We start from the raw sequence: 21523 nt of genomic DNA on the forward strand, positions 1-21523 counted from the left end.
GTTATCAATTGTGTTCTGCCTGCAGTTTTCCTTTAATTCTCTGCTTCTGCTAAAATGAACATTAAAAACTGTCCTGAAATAACCAGGAAGAAGGCCTGCACTTTAGCTCAGAGCAGAAAAGCGATGTATTGTTGTTGACAGCCGTTCAGCTAATGACCTCATGTAACTATATATTGATTGTATTAACTTGCTAACAATGTTTTCATCTTCAGCATTGTTTTCTGCTTGCTGTAAAAGTATTGAGTCCCACGTCAGCCAATAAGAACGCTCCCTGGGAGAGCTGCGGACTACCAAGGTTACTGTTCCCTTGTTGTGAGAACCCCAGCGTGAAAATGTTTCTTTAACTGTCACATTCCAGGCACCCGGTGACCCCTAAATCCCAATCATGGGGCATTTGTCTGTCTAGAAGCTGTGAAAATCCATATATGTGTGTCAACATTTTATTCAGGGCTGTCACTCCATGGAAAGGGCTGTCAGGAGCGGATTAGGGAGACCATGTGACAATTTTCCTTGGAGATTTGTAAACTACAATTTATCTCTACTTAAGGTTCATTTAGTCATTGCTATGGAGGACGGAGATGCCACTCTGAATTTATAGGGGAACAATGATGTAAATAGCAAAATAGGTGAATGAAATATTTATTGTGGTCAGAGGGCCATTGAGCGGCCGAGCAGAGGAGGTAAGCAAAAGGAAGATATGAGGGTTAGGCCTACAGCATAGAGGTGCTGGGATAGGTGGAAAGTTTCAAAAGGGGGTATAGAGGCTGGGTTTTAAAAAGGGGGGTCAGAAGAAAGTAGTGGGAGTTCAATCTTCTCTCCCACTTTACAAAGGAGAAAAAGAGAAGAGTGTTTTGTTGGACAGCAGGCAGTTGGGATCCTCCGAAGTCATCTTTTAGTTTTGTGTGTCTCAGAAGAGCGAAGCATCTTATGGGTGGGATCTCCAAAGATTATGGTTAGGTTGGGGTACCATTCAGGTGCTGGTTAAGAAGGGGGCTGCGAATAGGGTTCTAGTTCTTTAGCCCATGTGGCCTTTGAAGCTGGGAACATGAGTTATGGCAGCACCCCCAGACGGTGTGGTGAGCCGTGCCTCCAAAGGCTTGCAATCTGGAAGGGAGTAACCATATGTTTAATGTTATGGTATGTGTTTTGCTGTACTGAAGTTACAAATGGGTTGGTATTCATGTTTAAAGTAATTGTTATTTGTGGTTACTGTTATCAGGGTTGTTTATTTATAAACATACAGATAAGCAAGTTGTAAAATGTTTACATTTTAACTTGAGAAAATAAAACAGCCATTTATAGCCATTTCCCAAAAAAGATGGTGTAATGCGTCATTGTGTGGTGTTAGGGAAGGGAATGTCAAGAAGAGGGGGGATGAAAACAAAGGGTAAGGTTGGCAAACATCCTAGCTACCTGGGTTATGACAATAGGTGAAGGTATTGACAATAGGCCATGACAAAACGTAGGTATTACACAACAAGTTTTGAATTTTGGGGTCTTCCCTGTTACATAGTTTACTTGTGGATTCTGCAGGTAGAAACATTGGGCCTGATTTATCAAAGCTCTCCAAGGCTGGAGAAGATACATAGGTATTCCAGGTTTGCTTGATCACCCAGCTATTTTTTAACTTCTTTTAAAAACAAAGAAAATTCCAAAAACCGGTGATGGGAGACTTATGGCGCACTTAGTGTGCACTCCTTCAATAGCAACCAGTGCAACCCACAGTTTCCAATCTGTCCAACACCATCAACATTTTACCACTGATAATGTTAATTCTGAATTTGCACATATGAGTTATATTGTACCCAGCATCTTGCTCTATTCTTGCAATGCCCCTATAAAATATGTATATAGAAATAATACACTGAAGCTAACTTAAGTAGTCACACACACAAATTAAAAAGCCAAAAAAGGAAAGGTGGTGTTAAGTAAATTTACAATTATATTACTACTATGATTCCTATATCTGCTATTAAACACCACTTTGTAAAGCTTTTTTTTTTTTTTGCAAGCTATCAACCATAAAAATTAGCCTTGGAATCAGACTTTACTAATTATATAATTGTCTTTTCTCTAAGGCATCAGAACCACCGATAGAGATTTTAGTGTCCTAGACAAGGTAATACAAGAAGTGCAACAGTTACAGGAGACCAAATTTTATTTGGAAACAACATATATATATATATATATATATATATATATGTGTTTCCTTATGGTATATATACATGACATTGCATATGTCTACTGCCGTTTCTTATCTGAAATGGAATTTCCTTTTAATACTTTCGCCTTGCAGTGTTTTTCCCCTATGGACCACAGTAATTGTCACTATGAGCCTATTGATTTGGCAATAACATTGTCTTGCTTCATAATGATGAGAAAAACAAGGGTTTTTTGCTGGTGTTGCCTTCCAAGAATAAATAAGGGATTTTCTATGTGTTAAAAGCAAAGTAAAAATAACTTTGACCATTGATACTATTAAAACATAATGCAATGGTACTGTAGTAAAGTAATGTCTGTGTTTTGTGGTCATGTTTTCCACAACATTATAATTATATTGTGAATGTCAAGCTTAGTTATTTACACATTAAATATATTAATTAAAATTAATTAATTAAAAGAATTAAAATTCTTTTGTTTTTAATATAGCAGCGTATCCAAGAAGTGCTAAAAACTGATAAAATTGATGTAAACCCAATCACCTAAATCTCATATGTTCTTTAACAAGATAGGGGTGTCTTAAAAGTCATTTCAGCCTTTTTAATCTGCAGATTTTGTAAAAATAATATCTGGTGACCCTACCATAAGCAATGCTTTGTACCCATCTCTCAAACGTTCTCCTATGTTGTCACCTTCTCAAATAGCCTTTTGGTGGCAATAATAAGGACGAAAAAAAATAATAAACACTAATTTCTAAAAGAAAAAAGCCATGGTAATAAATAATGGTACATTGTTCTTTAGCAAACTAAAGGTCATCTGGTTGGGGTTTACATCTAGTTTACTGTTTTATACTTGTGTGTTACCTGGTATTGTCCTTTAAATAGGTCAAAACTATAGAACCATAAATCTGGCAACTTGAATTTTGTTCTTGTAGATTTCATTTTCTGCTGATGTTGACCTTTGTAGGTGTCTGTAAGCGCATGAAAATGTGTCTTTTGCACATATGAAATATTGATGTTCTGTCTGTTTTTGGCATCCTGAAATGATGAAAGTCTAAGACAAAGTTTTTACTAAATATTTCATCAATATTAAAAAAAAATTATACAATTTTAGAAATGTATATACTTTGTAGAGTGTATACTGTGAAGAAAAGTTCATGTTCAGACTGACCATGTCTTACCGCAGTGTTTACTGCTTCCCGGTGACAATCTTGGTACCTGGGAGCAGTGACTGGTTGTAATTGCTAGCCTTTTTGGTGCATCTGCAAGCGGTTGCAGAAGCCGAGCAACATAATGTGTTTTTTTTTTGTTTTTCAGGGATTGTGACCATGATTTTTGAACATGGGTGACACCAGATTGTATTTTTCAGACCATTCAGTAGCTGGTCCCACCCACTCTGATCCTTGAGCAGTGTGGGCAGCAGACCAGTTATCTGTGCTGGCCGGTTGGGAGCTCCAATCTTTGGGAGCTGCTGGGAGATCAAGACGCTCTGCAGCAAATTGCTGTGCACAAACTTCTGACCCCTTAGGAACTTCAGGAAACTCTGGAAAATTTGCAGACCATTCACCCTGATATTCCTCCTTTGTGGTCCCTTTTCTACAGCAGTCTGTTCTTATTTCTCAGTATCCTCAGGATGACAGTAAAAGTACAGATCAGGCATGACTTCCCATGGATGTTAGTACGATATTGTGCCTCCCATGCATGGAACTTTACCTGCCAACACCCATCACATAAGACCAACAGAATGAGCACCCTTGTTGCAGGGAATAGCAATATCCACATAACAGAAAGCTGAATTTCTATTGCAAAGGGCAATAGTAGGAACATTTGCATAAGAAGTCTCAAAATGTGGTTGGTGATCAGCATAAGTTTGGTTTACTTAAAGCAACTTGAATTTGATTGGTGAAAGTACCATGTGTGAAATAACCAGCAATTAGGGCGGCCCCACAGGCAGACGCAAGCTTTAGTATGGCCCTCTGGCCCGTATTTCTGGAGGATATCACACAACATCAGCTGGGTTTTCAATGGCTTGTGCATAAAACAGTAGTTTCTCTCATGTCCAATTCAGACTTTTAATGTAAATACTATCACTTTTTGCTTATATCCTTCATTTGAAAGTCAAGGTTAGTGCCACCTAAGTCTGTTCCTGCAGATAGGAACTTTAGGACATCTTCCTCCTTCATTTGCTTCCATCCAGACCTCAGGACATTGTTAATGACCCCTGAAGCTATGATAGAGAAAAAAAGACCACTCCATGTGGAGATTCTGCTGCTGGAGCTGAAGCAAAAGGCTTGTCAAATAACAAGTATATAAAAAATAAAACTGACCTATTTGGTACAATGTTAACCTTTTTTGAGAGAACTTTTATTTGGTTTTGTTTGCAAACACTGTTAGTCCTAACCACCCCCAGGGCAATATAGTGTTCATTACAACATTTACGCAAAGTGCAATCAGTATGTGCACGGTGCAATAACTAAAACAACCAAACAGGATACCTGGTTTCTGATTGGTTGCTTTTAAACATTCTCTTTGCTACCCTTCTGCTTTGTTTATTAAACCCAGAGCTGTCTTTGCATTTTTTGCATGGTAAAATCAACATTTTAGTCTTGAAGTTTAATTAAAACCTCCAAAACATGATATATTTTGTGAAAGTAGAGCCTGTAGAAGAAAATGGTGCTAGTTCATTTATTATTAATAATATAATATCCATTCATTCTAGAAAAACTAATATATATATATATATATATATATATATATATGTGTGTGTGTGTTTTAGTGCTTACAAAAACAAATAATTCTCATTTTTGTCTATATAGTAGATCGCTTCTGCACTCCACTTTACCTAATGAAGTAAAAGTTATACTACTACCCAGGCCAGACCATATTAAACCAGTTGACAGTGGCTGACTTAGTTCAGTTAAGCTGAAGTCAAGATTTGCATAATGGAGTCTCTTAGGAGCTGGGGTCGCCAGGGTGCTCTGGATGGTAGCTAAAAGTCTGTGGAAGCATGTTTAGGACTCTCATCATTCTTGTAATTATGAAGATTATAAGTATTTACACCTTATACCACCCAAACCTAACAGTGAAATAAATCATGAGATATTGGGCCTGATTTACTTATGTTCTTAAAGACTGGAGGGGTTTGACTATAATGGGACAACCCTTTGATCCAGTAAACCTGAATTTCATTTCTGTAAAGCAGCCTTTCCTAAACTTGTTAACATTGAAAACATTTGCCACCTAAAAGCAAACCATTTTTTGGAAATTCATTCCAAGTTTGATGGATTACTTAGGTTATTCCTTGATGTCTTTCTTCATCCGTCCTGAAGAACGTTGCCAATATAACATTATTTTGATAATGTCTCTTCTCCAGTACCTGGGGACTTAGTAAATGAGGTTCATTATCTCAGAATCTTCGTTACCCATATAATTCTGGTGCTGATGATCCTTTGCACCTTTAACAGTATTTAGTTTCCCATTTATAGCCCCGTGGAGGGTGCTGTAAGGGTTGCATTAACAAGAGGGCAAATGTCCATGTCAGGGATGATAATGACAGCAGCATAGGAGCCGTACCCTGTCCATCGCTAGAGGGTTCACCTCTGGAAATCAGACTTCAGGATACACATAGGTTCTTGTCAGCAGCTGGGATGAACAGGGCCCTTGAGGGACCGACCTGTGGGTTTATTGCTGTACATGGGAGACACGGGTTCCCCTGTGTTTTTCTAATATTCCTTTTAATACTCTTTCTCTGCAAGGTCAGCAAGGTTAGCAAGCTGCTTTATTCTCTCCCTATCCTGTGTGTATGCATGTTTTTCTGAAAACGGACCCCGGCACAAACCACAATCTGGTTTCCTAGGAAACAGCTTTCCCATTCAATTGCCACCACACTACATAGAAAGGGAGAATGAGAGAGGAGGACAATGGGAGAGAAAGTGATAGGGTGAAAAGGTAGAAAGAGCAAAAGGAAGGCAGGATTCGGAGGTGAAAACCCTGAATGGGCTCTGTAGTTAGTCCTAAATTATATGTATCACTTCAAGGTGACAAGGGAAGTTTATTTAATGAAACAAAATATAAATATAAGGATAAATAAAGAAAATACATGAAAACAAAATAAAATTACATTTAATCTAAATTTTACTACTGATACCTATTTTAAATCAACATCAACAATGAAAGAATGTGTTACCAGGGGACGTTATATTATCAAACCTCCATTGGGTCCTTTAATCCATGCCATGCTCTGATATGTAAATACCTTTTTTTGTAAAATATTGGTAACACCAAACCTAATGGGTGCATGATTGGAGAACTTAAATAGCTAATCATAGAATTTTATCAACCACTTGAGCTGAGCACTGGATGGAATTTAAAAATGACACAGGGACACTGTTGATTTGTCCCAGAGCCTTTTAAAATGGAACCTGAGCTCTCTTCTAGTAGGTCCATCTTTTAGTAACTGGCAGGGTCTAGCAAAGCGGTCATCATCCAGTGGTCAGATTGGTCTAACCACGTCATTAAAAAATTACTAATTACAAATCTAGCTGATTTAACAACTAATCCGATCAGAGTTAAAATTTTACCTCCAATTGTAATTAAGGAGAAGATAAAACAGACAGTCTATTTCTTTAGAAAACATTTTGGAACTTGGAAAAAAAAACAGATTTTAAAGAAAGACGAATATACAGAAGGATTTCAGGGGTAAAATGGGTTTTGAATGGTTGCCAAAGGTTGCAAAAGATACTTTGGACTGTCCTAGCCCTGCTTTTGTGCCAAAAATGTCCTCTCATTAGAACAGGGTTAAGGTTTCACTAAATATCAGATGCCATTTAAAAGCCCATTTCCAAAAGCCCTATAAAGCCCCTTTAGTTAACCTTCCCCACTGATGTATGCAAATAGTGACATTTACAAGAAATAACCCCACTTTCACCAAAATTTTGGTTAGGAGAAAAATTACCAAATTCGTTGATCCCTAATGTTGATTAGTGGCTTTTCTAAAAACTGCTATTGTTCTTATTTACGGCCCACCTAAAAACAATCACTGTTCTTTTCTTGAGAAGATTAGTTAAAAGGAACTTTTATCGGAGGCCTAGAAAACACCCATTTTTTCATCTGACTTCATTGGTGAAATTTGGTGTTACTCAATTGTAATACCATTAAAAATCCCACCCAACACCTCTAAAAATAAGATACAATTACTCAATGGAAATGCATTTAATTGACTTTGAGATTATTAACTCCAGCATCATGCAACTCATTTTTTTGTAAGGTGAAGCCATCACGGACAAACCCCCTAGGGGCACTTTGATATTCTCGGAGCTCATTATTAAGCTTTTGTATTTAAAAACTAGATCTGCATTACATTTAGAATTGGGCACAGATGCTGGAGGGGCTGAGAGCTTACAATCTAGCACCAACAACACAAAGGTCCTTTCATGAAACCTCAATCTTTTTTTTCCCACTCAGCAGTGAGAACAAATGAAAAAGAATGTTTTTTCCCTACATTATTTATTTGGAATTGCAGTTGCAATTTTGTTTTTGTTATTTTATTATTTTGATTTAATTTCCTCTGGCTGTGAGGCTGTCTTATTGACATCTGCATTATTGAAGTTAATTTTGTGCCAAGAACTGCGAAAGAAATTACAACTGTTTTGCAGCTGGGCCCTGTGGATTACACAGGCTAAAAAGCAATAAATGTTTTAAAGTTACCTCCTGAGCACCAAGCGCATGGAGAGATGACCAGGCCTGTGTGCATTCTTGCTGAGCAAAGTGTCATAATTTAAAGTGGTTGGGACAGCTTCTGTCATCACAAAAAATGAATGCAAAAAAATCTGGGTGCACAATCAATACAACTTGCACAAGAGAAAATTAAAGTACCTGTCATACTTTCCTCAATGTTTATTTGGGATAAGATGGGGATGAAAATCTTAGCACTAAGAAGGAACTCAATAACGATACTAGTTACAACATTGTTAATGAAACAGTTTTACATATATCAACACATTAACAATATAACAACATTAGCCCATTAATCCTTTACATTGATCCAAAGTACTATTCAGTAAGGTTGCAGGTCCTCAAAGGCATTACCTCTTTCACCACCAACAACCAGGGGCATGCATCTTTCATTGATATACTATGCTCCCAGGCACAATCCTACCACCTTGGGAATGATATCAATTACGCATGCTATCCCCACACCAGAACTGTAAAAGACTACTTTACAGGAAATATCCCTTTTTTTTCTTTTGCTATCAATTAGCAAGATAGGGCCAGCAATTTGGGCCAGGGCCCATACATTCTTAAAGGCCCCATTACCTTCCTCCACCTGCCCACAACTCCCCATGCACTTCTGCAACTTTACTCAAACCTGAAGCTCAAGACTATGCATGCAGGAAAACAGAAATGAGAAGCTTCCGAAGAAGAAGAAGAAGAAGATTATTGCCCATCTCTAAGTATATTGAAGTTTTAATTGAAATAAAGTGTGGCAGGGCTGTGTATGCATAGTGTAGATATTTTCTATATGCTTATGTAGGTAATGAGTTGTTGTGTATTGTGCAGATTGTGTGTTTATCCACGTGTATGTGTACTGTGTAGGTTTTTTGTAATGTTGCACACTGTGTCTATGTGTTTTTGTGTATTGTGCAGATTGTATCTATGTTTATGTTTATTGTGAAGATTGTGTGTAATTTACAGATTGTGTCTATGTTTGTGTAATGTGAAGTCTGGGTGCAATTGTTATGCTTTTGCATGTATTGAAGTGCTCTGTGCATGTTCGTGTAATGTGAAAATTGTGTTTGTTAATGTATACAGTGCAGCATGCTTGTTTGTATGAGCAAGACTATGTACATTTTTGTGTGTTTTGCAATGTGTGTTACATTTTGTAAGTACAGAAGACAGATATTTTAAAGATAGAAATGTAATATATTCCATATTACCAGTTCTTAAATATGATGGATGCATTTGTTTTCTTTTTTTTCAGATGCTTCGTATACTAGGGTGATATTGCTCACTTGCTATTCTGTATCCATTAAGGAGCTGTGTTATTACTGTACAATGGGAAGTATGATAGCAGTACTCTTTGTAACTTTGCCTGGATAAAACAAAAAATATTATTAACATCTAAGGACTGGCAAGCTGCAACATATCCCATTTCTGTGGTCACATTAGTAGTAGCATGATAACACACTGATCAGATTCTTTACAAGCTGATCTGATCTTTTTCAAGTATATCTAAAACTGTTTGAAAGGACTGTGCCTTCCCTTTAAGCCTTTTTTCAAGTCTGTGGTGGCAAGACCTCTTTAATACAGCACCAAAGCATCTCATTATAAAGTTTTTCATTCAGATGAGTAGAAAAGCAGTTTGTCAGAGCATGATGGAAAAAAAAACACTTTGGTCAGACAAATTAAAACTAAATACGCGCTCTAGATGTCCAGGCGGAGGCTTTGAACTGTCATAAAGCTCATGGAAATACGTCTATAATGGAGTTCTCAATATGAAAGTTCCTCTGGCAGAGTTCCAAGGAACAGTCAGTAAGAAAGGACATCTTTATAACCAGAAACAGGTGTGCCACCTCCATGCTGACATGAAAGGCTAACGAGAGGTTTATGGTTAGTGTGCTTGTTATGGGGACAATCTGCTACATGCCCCAGAGATGAATAAGTCATGCTGTTCCCAAGTCCTTGTCTGTTTAAATTTTATGGTCTAAGAAAGAGATCTTGCGTCTCTTGTTCTTACGCTACTGAAAATGAACGCAGCTTCTTGGCAGTAGATCCAGACATTATTGGAATACAAGAAGCAATACTGTTGTATCAGGCAGACTTTCCCTCACTGTAGAGCAACTTAATTAGAAAAGCTGGATGATGCCCTTAACACTCCCTTGGTCCGTAAAAAGATTTTCTTTTAAGTGTAAAGCTAATGGGGCATAAAAGTCTTGGGAGATCATAGCAATGGGCATTAACGGGAGGTCTGAGTTAGCTCAAGGCAGCCTTTCTCAACCTTTTTAACGCAAGGAACCCTTGAAATAAATTTCAAGTTTTTAGAGAACCCCTTTTTTAAATATTATGTCCACAACTCATGGAACATTAGCATGGTGGTCAGTTGTAAAAATGCCTCTTGCATTGTTGTGCAGTGGGGAGAATGCCACCCTAACCAAAGGGATCATTGGTGTGAGGTAAACTGACCCGAGAGATCCAAATTGCTCATGGCTAAAGGAACCCATAGCAATTACTGGGGGGAACCCTGGTTGAGAAACATTAGCTTAAAGTGTATCTAAATACAAGAAATAAACATGTAATACATTACAGCTTACCAGTCCTTAGATGTGGTGTCTGAATTTGTGTCATTTTTTTCAGGTAACTAACTTTCTGGCTTAGGTTGATATTGTTCATTACTGAGCCAAATTTATTTAGGCTCTCTAAGGCTGGAGAAGATAGACTATCAGGGGTGAACCTGGGTGATCCAGAAAACCTGAAAAAGACTTCTTAAAATAATTTAATATTATATTCCTACCATGCCTCCATTACCAATATGAAAGTAAATATTTACATAGGAAGCAACTTTGCCCTCTCATTGGCACGGTCTCCCACATTTTCATTACACGATGGGTCTTATTTATTGGGAACGGAGAAGATAGGCTATCATTATCCAGCAAACCTAGAATGGATTTAAAAAAAAAAATTTCTATTAGTTGGAATATGGTTACAATCCTGGACCATATACATTTTGGAATAGTAGTTGGTATAGGGTGGCTGCCCTCTTTGATATAAATGTTGTTTGTAAGGAAAGACTTAAACGAAATTGTCACCCTAATACCAGGGTTTTTATTTAAAAATAAAATTGGTGCGTTTAGTGGTTGATGTCTGTTTCACTGGAAATTGTTTGTTCCTGAATGTTGTTTGAATCATTAGAATGCAAATATGCTCTGACGATTGACAAATTGTCTGCATATTGACATTTTGAACTCTGGTACCCAGAATTACAGGCTTTAGATTAGGTGTTCAGGAATATTAGGACAGGCTTTGGCCCGGAAGGGTGTTTGGGGTACTCAGACCTCAGAAGAATGAAAAATAAATATCCTCTGTCTCCTTATTGGGTCTCTCCCATTACTTCCAAAGGTTCTCGAGAGACTGGAATATCTTCACTGTTTAGTTTGTACAGACTAGAGATGATAAGAGTTTGCTGTGAAATTCCACCTTGTGTTTGCTGCAGTAAATTCAGCTTTCCTGGGGGTTCTGGCTGACTCATGTATTTCTTTTTATATGAGCAGCTGAATAACTGCTTTTGTTTCCCCAGTGCAGTGAGCAATATCCAGGGTTAAAGTCTCCCGCTGTCTAACACAAGCTGATCAAGCAAGAAAGCCAGCTTCGCCCTAACCTGCTGAGAGTCCCCAATCAGCTTAGATTCAGACCAGACTTCCACAGCCTCAATATTAAGGAGTTATTTTATGTCTTCGACGCCTGGAGCTACTGGTTTTACTTCCCGTTTTGGAGTTAAATTGTCCTTGAGAGACTCCTAGCCGAGGTCCTGTTTTATGAAACTTTCCCGAGGAGCAACTCTTGCCCTTTTTACTATCACTTTGGTAATATATGGCTCAATCACAGATGAGGCTAAGGAAGTAATTTCAGAGTCAGTTAAAAGTGTGATTGCACTTAAAAGAGCTGACGTGGAAAAGCCCATCTCTGCTGCAGTGGAATGGACCGCCGGAAAACTTACACTGCCCACAGTGGAAACAAGAATGATCTGGATTGGATGTACGGGGGCGAGAGTAACTTTGGATAAAGATCAGCACCTTGACAAAATGATACCATTAAATGTGAGATATTGCTAACCTTCCCTGGCAGTGAGCTTTCAGTTATTTTATTTATTTACTTATTTATATAGTGCCAACATATTTGGCAGGGCTTTACAAGGTTCATAGTCGTATCACTAACTGTCCCTCAGAGGGGCTCACAACATAATGTCCCTACCATAGTCATATGTCTTTACCACAGTCTAAGGCCAATTTTGAGGGGAAGCCAGTTAACCTAACTGCATGTTCTTGGATTGTGGGAGGAAACAGGAGTTCCTGGTAGAAACCTATGCAAACAAGACGAGAACATACAAACTCTGAGCCAACTATGCTACCCCATCTTGGTAAACCAGGCCCATAGAGACCAAAGGGCAAAAATGTGTGTGGGTGGGAGGCACTCCTTTCTTAATATTTTTCTTATATTTATTTATAATAGGCAGATTTGGTAGAGATAAGTACAGTAATCTATCCTGAAGACTAAGCTGAGATCAGTGCCGCATAATACACCAATATGGTAGGTCTTATATAGGAAATGCCCGAAATTAAACTGTTTACGGTATTTGAAACACAGTTGTGAAACACATTCACAATGTGGCATTATACTTTGGATACAGATTCATAGGATAGGAGACTTGTCAGGGCCGAAATAAAGTATCTTCCAATACTCATTTTTGTTGTGGGTGAAAGATAAAAACCAATGAATTACAGGCATTTTCCAAAGATAGCAGAAGCATACTAGAGATAATATTGTAAGCATTTGCCACAGCCAGCCTTCTTAATTTGAGTCGAATCCTTTAACTACTGCTATTGTAAAGAATATATGGGTGTTCTATAATCAGGTCAAGGTATCTTCATAACATGAAGTTGTGTTTGAATCAATCAGAATACTAATGTGGGATATGTTTAGGTGTTGATCGCATGAATTTCCAAAACTTTAGACCAGCCATTCTTAACTAGGCTTCCAAAGAACCCTTAGGAGATTTGTTGAGGTTTCTTTGTTGAGGATGATAGACCTATTATCTAATGCTGCCTGTTTAGTTTCAGGCCAACATCACCCAAGAACCATCCATATGTACCCAAGATTGACTGACTTTAAGAGTGGCATTTCAATATTCTGGCCACTAATATTGGTTGATTTTTTTTCTTTTTACCTCCAAGCACCACTGAAAAGGTTTTGGAAGGCTTGAAAAACTTTGGAATGAAAGATATAAGAAAGGCTGGTGTAAAGGCTTTGTTAACTATGCATATAATCAACAAACAGAAAAGATGGCAGCTGCTTGATTGGTATCAGCAACATAAACCACACACATTGGAATAGGAATCCGCTAAGTGCATGAACAGTAAACAAAAATGTCCACAGTACAAAAAGCAATAAAAAGATGACCTGTCCAGTTTGTTTCAAATGTCAAAACAGAGAGTTTAGTTGCACATGTCTTTCCTTTTACATACAGAATTTAGGCTGATGGGCATCATCTGTTCAGACTAAGCTGGAAACAAATTTCATACTGTTATCAAGGGATTCGGCTTAAACTCTAATGAGATGTTCTGGTGTGACACCCAACTACACAGCTGCTCCCATATGTAGCAGAGCTCCTCCAGTTACCTAAGGCCTTATTCAGAAATGTTTAATAATTTTTAAAAAGGCATTAACCTTAATGAATCAGAATTATAAATAATCAGAATTGACTTCAGGGGAGTGTTTTGTAATTGACCCTGCACTTAAAACACAGCAATTAAAGGCCCCCTTTTAAGGAAATGCAAAGTATACTTGACCACCTACCTTTTTAAAATCAGAAAGCAGTACAAAAATTGTACGGTACCTCAGCCCCGGATTCCAACATTACTGTATCTTAAAACTGTGCCACCTGGAAAATCTGCAATCGACTAGAGTATTATACACCCCCGCTATCCCAGAAGGCAGTGGTATGACAGAGCGATGTCACCCTCACTTCCCAGGAAGTGTCATAACTTGGGACCAAGGTAATTTCCTCCTTTTTTATCTTTATGGACTATTTTTAAAATGCTTTAGTGATCTGAGTTGTGGAATGTGGGGCTTTTTAGTTAGTCCACCCACAATTGTTAAACCACAAGAGGGTGTTTTCCATCTTATAGTATTATAAATGTATATTGTATACAGCCCATGGGAATTTATTACTTTTCTAACATATTTAAATAGCCAAATGTTGAATGTTCCTACTAGTGCCTACAGTTAAGGGCAGGGGTCCCCAACCCCCGGTACGCGGCCCACTAGTGGGCCACGGATGTCTTACAGGTGGGCCACAGCCCTGGCCGGTGAACCCACCAGCGGGGTCAGGAGAACGACCCCGCTTGGGGGAGCTCACCGGCCAGAGCTGCAGACCGTGTTTCCCGGAGACATCACAGGCTCAGGGTGGTAGGCGGGTTGTGTCTCTGGACCCAACCCGCCCACTCTCCAATCGTAGGCTTATAGAGTGGGTGGGTTCTGGTATCATGGCGTCGCTATGTATGAAAGTTTCTTCCCCTCTGAGTGACACACAGCTCCCTGCGCATGTGTGGTGCAGAGTCCGTGCATTTAGTGGTCCACGAGCCTCAAAAGGTTGGGCACCACTGGTTTGGGGGACATACTTGAATAAAACAGTAAAATCTGTCTTTTCAATCATATATTCAACAAAAATAGTAACAGCTGTAATGGTGTACTTAGGAAAATGTGCATCCTTGGCCTTTGTAAGCTGGTATTGTCCATTTTACCAGCAATTAGCTCTCATTAGCACTTGCATAACAGCCCACTATTGTGTCCGACTGTGACATTTGTTTGTGGGTTTCCTTACATAAATTGCTTTATTTCAGGTCTTTGACCAGGCCAGTCCATAATCCTCAATTAATTCTTCTTGAGCCATTCCTTGGTGGATTTTCTTTGCTCTTGGATGACGAATGGGGAGATGACTTTAGTTTCCTATCTGCACCATTTTTACATCTTCAATTGAGTTAACACTCTTGAATTACTTTTTCTATAACCTGTATATACCAAAACATTCACAGGTTGACTAAGTACTCCTAAATATATCTGGAGATTTATGCCTATATGATTGCAGCTTTCCCTCTCTGAGTCGCCTCCTTCCAGATCCAAGTAGCTGTGGATGCCTGTAGCGTACTTACCTCTTGTTTGCATAAAATTATTTCCTGATAAAGCGGATTTACATCTGTGACACACGTTGAAACACTCCTGATTGATACCACCATTCTTGTTGTATACCCCCATATTATTGATATATGTATATGTTGGATATCTATATCTCTTCATCTTTTTCTTTTTTTGGGGTGATGATTGTACAATGAATAGGAGACACTTGGAGGTCTGCTTTTATATTTTCTAGCATGATATGATATTTTAAATTATGACGCAAATAAATACGTTTTTATTATATTCTACTTGTTGGCTGCCTTAAAAGTCCCTTTGAAACTTAATGTTTTTTTCTGTTTGGATTTTCTAGTGTACTTTGATTATTTTGTTATTTACATTATTGTGTTGAAGGATTCATCTTAACTGTTGTATTTTACCAATTTCATTTGATCTTACCAATGGATGAACAAATCTGCCTTTCCGTATTCAGTCCACAGCAGATTGTTCTAGAAGCCTGATTTTTGCCCATTTGTTTCACGAAAAAATACAGCCTTGCTCTATTTTTCTTTCTTTAGGAGAGCAAAGGCTTTTTGTTGACATCTCTTATGCAGTTTTAATAATGCATCATTTTCCTAATTGTACATGTGAGTTACCTGCATATTCTGCAAAATATTTTGGAATTCTGGAAGACTTTCTTAGTAATAATTGGTCTGCTCCTGGCTTGAATTTGCTGGGCCGACCAGTCCAGGACAACTAAGCAGACATTTTAATCTATGACACCTGACTGAGTTAAAATATTTTGGCCATCTTTTTAATTCCCTACTTGACTTGGCATCCACAATTTTCTTCCGGAGGACATTAAAAAGCTCTTCTGATCGTGGCAGGATTGCACCAGAAATCATTAGCAAAGAGAACAGTGGACCGTGATATTTGATGTTTAAATAAGACAAGTTTCCTCTTCATACTCCCTAAGGAGATTCTTATTACTGGCACTGTTTAAACCAAGAGCTAATGTTTGCTTTTTCACATTTGCTAAAAACAAATTGTGCTTAGTTTTACATGACTGTATACTATGAAGAAAAGGGAACAGACTCCAACCCACATGACATTCACAGCTGGGCATTTAGAGCCCACATATAAACAGTTGGAGATACGCAACAGGTGCCATTGGCTTGAGCTAAAATAAATGGATGACAGAAAAAGGATGCTGAGATAATGTAAGAAGAAGGCTGCCAGAGAATGGGCATAGGAGAACACAAAAAAAGACAGTCACTAGTAATTGTACAGCTCAGTCATCAGTCAATACACACACACTTTATTGTCAGAGAGGAGAGAGCTGCACTCCAGAAGATTTAGAAAATCAAAGGTCAGCAAATAGCAGTAACCAATGACAATCAAAATTCATCATTAACTGAACCAGAAACATTTACGTATACGGGCTTTATTGTAATGGCGACAATTTTCTCTCTTACCAGGACAGGTGAAATTTGATGGTCACGATGGATCTGAAAAGGAAGGTAAATTTCCCAAACTCATTGATTTGGGGAGTATCAGACAGAACAGGAAATTAGGGAAATTCTCCACTCATCTTGTCTACTTGATGAGTTATAGAAATTACAGGAAGTGAGGGAAACACTATTTTGTGTACATTATACAGGTGACAGACAGAAAAGGAGGAGAAAGGATCCCCTTGGGTCACAGGGGTAGCAATACAAAGGTTTTCTAGTAGACTGAGGAAGGGTTAGAACGGCTACAGAATTCTATTGCTGTTCTATCCCCATAAGGAAGACTTCTATTCACTACCTGCCTATCTGGGTGATAACTGTCCCAGAGGATTTTTGAAGTCATTGGAGCACAAAAACTAAAAATTGGGGTGGCTGAAACACTAAATATCATCAAAGCACAGGGTCATTGGAACATAAGGATCATTGGCTTATTGGAAAGGTAAAGGTGTACTGGAATATAACAGGTCATTTTAGTATGGATCACTGAAGCACAGGGTAATGCAGCATGAAGTCACTGGAGCACAGAGTCATTTGTCCATAAACAGTCACCAAAAGATAGGGTTTTTGAAACACAAAGGGTCACTAAAGTAGGGAGGGTTTGGAGCATAAAGGTAATTGAAGCACACAGGGTTACCAGAGCAGAAAGGGTAAATGGAACATAGGAGGTCACTGCAATACATAGGGACACTGGAGCACAAAAAGTCTTTGGAGTCACTGGTAGACAAAGGGTCACACATGCTCAATGGAAAAGAATAGGAAGGCACTCCCCAAAAGCATTTTATAAGGATGTTTTTCTTGCTTTACCTTCCTGATTATCCCTAGTCCTGTTTTTTAGAAAGGACTCCAATAACCCTTATTACTATCTGTTGGCAAGTTCTAAATTGATATTTAGCTGACTTTTTGAGAAATGTCAGTTCTAATAGTCGTTCCTATGAATTGGGCACTTTATTCTGTACATTGTTTGTCTACATTTCAATAGGAGTTAGAATAATGCTACAAAAACTGTGATGTGACCTTTTAAAAGAACTAAAGAGTAAGTGACATTTTTTTTTTTGTTTTTGTGTTTTTTTACATCTTACCGGGTTTTTGTGCTGTTAAACCACTCATCTACTTTTATAGCTGTTGTAACTAAGATTTTGCACACAAACAGCATAGGGTATTGGTTTCTTTGGAAAGAAATAATTGATGTATCTCACTTTCACCCCGGTTGTCCTTGTGAAAACTAATGGGAAAATGTAACAATTTTAACATCAGACAAGATGTGTCTGAACAACATAAAAAGTAAAGAACAGTAAATGGAAAAGGAGAAAAAAAAACTTTTTGACCTACACATTTTTTTTCTTAGTTTGGAGCAGTATAGCTTAATGCTTTAAAGTTTTTTTTAGTTTTTGAGAGGAGAAAAGATTTTGAACTCCTTTCTGGTTTTCATTGTCCTCGGAGACCCTGCTAGGTAGATTCCTCCTCCGCATTTGCTAGCAACTGTGGACTACTACTATGAAAGTGATGGGGAATGCAAATTGTTAAAAATGTCACTAAAACAAAGTAAATTTGCAGTAAATGTTATAATACAAATAAGGACACCTCTACCGGTGACATCAATAAGGAACTGCCAATACTTTGTAGAGATTTATTCTGACCATATATACCTTGAAATGTGATAAAGAGTAAAAAGCAGCCTTAAAGCTCCAGCCATATCTGATTTTAGGTCTATTTGATGATCCGTTTCCCCTAAACTCTACCATTCATTCTATCCCTAATATATGATGATATCATATGGTAGTGCCCCCTTTCTCCTTCAGTATTTTGCTAACTTGTCCTTGATTTATAGAGATATCTCTGACAATATCGTATACAAGCCACTTGTCAAAAACATATCAATTCTATAGAGCCATTCATTCCTATGGAGCATCTGAGTTCAAGATCATACACAGTGCATCCTTGGGCCTGATATTGTCAGCGATAACCTGCTGGATCAGGGAAAGTTGACTATAAGACTAAACATAACTTAAACAGTGTTCAAATTCTATGTTAACCCCTAAGTATTTGTATTTTCTTTAATAGTACAATAAAATACTTCAAACAGGAAACAGGGCCAGCAGGTTATCCATGCAACAAGGATTTTTATTCACTATACTCCTTACACACAAAAACAGGCAAAAAAAAACAAACAGCAAAAATAAAGTTTGGCCACTTGGCCTCTAACTAACTGTTAGTTCCCTTAACTAACAATGGAGCCCAACATAGTGCTGTGCAGGACTCTAAAGCCCTAACCATACAGCTTTTCCAAATATAGTCTGTGTCTTTACTCACAGTTCACCTTGGAGTTTATATCCCCAGCCAAATTTCCAGAATGCATTTCAGGTGAGAAAGTTACACCTGATCATACTAAAGCCTCTTTAGCTCCCCCAGCTGGCCAAGTAGCTGATTGTCATTGTCTGGTACTTCTACCCCACCTTCAGGTCAAAAGGTAAACTGACTAAACAGACAAATACTCTGCGTATAACCTGTATCTGGGGAAAATGTGCCCGTCATCCTGGGCGAAACTCTGTGATTTCTTTGGCCAGCTGTTACAATACCCATAAAAATCCCAAGATATACCAGTAAATATCAACTTTGATATTTTATGTATTCTTTTACTAACATTCTAATATTCAGGTTAGCCTACTGTAGTTTTGTATTCTGCTAGACTCAGGCAATTACCATGCTAGGTGTTGTGTCGGGCTCTTTCTGCTGTCCATAAAACAATGGAAACCATGACTTTTCTCCTAACCCTGGGGAGATTATTATTATTTATATTCATATAGTGCCATAATCTTACCTGGTGCTGTACGAACTACAGCGGGAGATCCCAGCATGTCCTAGAGCAATAGAGAAAAGTTTCATGGTTATTTATCCCACCAGTATTCAACCCTACTTTGTTATATATATATATATATATATATATGTATATTTATATACATTACATATTTGTTTTTGGATTACTTTTTTAAAATATAATTATACCAAAAGCATATTTAAAATGTATTATCAAACAGAGGTTGCTTTAGCATATCTACATGCCCGTTTTATTGCCTATTTGTGAAATGTCATTTGTATTTGCTGATATAATTCTAAAACAGGGATAACCATTTGATTATATAAATTAGCTTGAATTCACCAAAGTCCAATGAGATTTGAAAATTAAAAGTCACATAGGAAAAAATAAAGACTCGTGCCCTTGAAAAGCTTGAAGAATTGAGCCTACTAGCTGTTCAGCATAAATGCACCTAATAAACCCACTTAAGGGCTGCTGTAGAACAAATTAAACAAAAAAGCAGAAAAACAAAATCAGTTTACTGAATTAGATTTCATTGAATTAGCTATTCAGATACAAAGAATATGTTTATACAGAAGGAAAGATAAAAACAAGCAAAAGCAAACTCTACTATATATGTATGTACGTACGTATGTAAGTACAAATATACACATGTATGTGTGTATGAATGAATATATATATATATATATATATATATATATATATATATATATATGAAGCATGGAGGAAAATGTGTGGGACTGCTTTGATGGTGACACTGTGATGACTTATTCAAAATTCAAAGAATACCTAACCAGAATATTTACCCTAACATTCTACAGTTAGATGCAGGCCCAACTGGTTTGATCCCAGTGGGATTGTCATTTGTTTTCCAACAGAACAATGACCCCAAACACACCTCCAGGCTATGTCATGGCTATTCAACCAAGAAGGAAGGTGATGGAATGCTACATCAATGCATACACAATGCGCCTGATTTATGAAAGCTCTCCAGGGCTGGAGAGAATATACTTTCAGAAGAGAAGCTGGGTGATCCAGAAAACATAGAATGGGTTTTAAAAAAAACATTTGCTATCTGGACTCCTGGACATGATTAATTCCAGGTTTGCTGGATCACCCAGCTTTACCGATGAAAGTGTATTCTCTCCAGCCTTGGAGAGCTTTCATAAATCAGGGCCAATCACTTAATCTAACCCAATGATGGGGGTTTGAGTGAGATGGACCAAAGAGTAAAGGCAAAGCAAGTCAACAAGTCCTTAGCGCCTCTTGGAACCCCTTTAAAACAGTTGGAAAACTATTCCAGGTGACTACTAATGAAGCTGGTTTGAGAATTTGAGTGTTATATATAGTAAAGGTGTAGCAAAGAATAAATAAATGTGTTCCTGTCTCATTTTAATGAATAATTTTGATTAGTTTATTTTTATCTTGAACACTTCCAAGTGACACAGCAGCCTTTTGGGAATAATTACACTATTGGTAACCTATATAGGTAACCAGATACTAAAGATCTTCTTATGAGACAGAAAAACAAATTCATATATATATATAACTTCCCTGCTGCTTACCCAGAGGGAAATGATAAAAGCCTGAAACAATATCATTGTTTGTTTGAACTCTGAGTTCTTGAAACTTTCCAATTTTTTTGTTCCCAGTGGAACGAGAAGTTCATATTGTGAGCGCCCCGAGCAGGTCAAGAAATATGACAGAGGGTTGACTAGTTCTATCTAATAAGAGTCATTGCAGGACAGTAGGGACAGGGACAAAAAATGACACTTACCTCACTTCTGCTATGTTTCATTAACAATCATATATCCATGACAACTGTGCGTCCCTGGAGCTGAGCAGGGCAAATGACAGCGATGCAATGCTAAAAAGAGAGAAGGTGTCAGTTATGGATGTTGGGATTTGCCCCGCTGGTTGAAGTTCATTTGGAGGGAAGTGTCTTGTAGGACTTTTTCCATGATTACTTATATCCAGAATAATCTATTTCACCTTATGACCATTCTACAGCTACTTAACCCAATCAACTCCTGTCTAAGGGCAGGGACACCTGCAAGTGCCCTCTAGCAGGATAGATTGGACAATGGATGTTGGACATGATCAAGATGGAAGTCCCAAAGGGGAAATGTGGAATTTTGCAAGTAAAAAAACTGGAG

The 21523-nt window shown here is 37.9% G+C and overlaps 1 long non-coding RNA gene and 1 pseudogene across 1 annotated transcript in view; both read right to left on the minus strand.

Moving 5' to 3' along the window:
- Positions 1-19412, minus strand: part of LOC140343714 (uncharacterized) — a 74448-nt gene extending 55036 nt beyond the window's left edge. The window contains exon 1 of the long non-coding RNA XR_011923399.1: positions 19371-19412. This is a non-coding gene — a long non-coding RNA (uncharacterized lncRNA). The remainder of the gene's footprint in view (positions 1-19370) is intronic.
- On the minus strand, positions 3473-4342 carry LOC140343734 (small ribosomal subunit protein uS2-like; annotated as a pseudogene).
- Positions 19413-21523: the final 2111 nt, after the last annotated feature.

The sequence above is a fragment of the Pyxicephalus adspersus genome, chromosome Z (assembly GCF_032062135.1).
Source record: "Pyxicephalus adspersus chromosome Z, UCB_Pads_2.0, whole genome shotgun sequence".
NCBI lineage: Eukaryota > Metazoa > Chordata > Amphibia > Anura > Pyxicephalidae > Pyxicephalus > Pyxicephalus adspersus.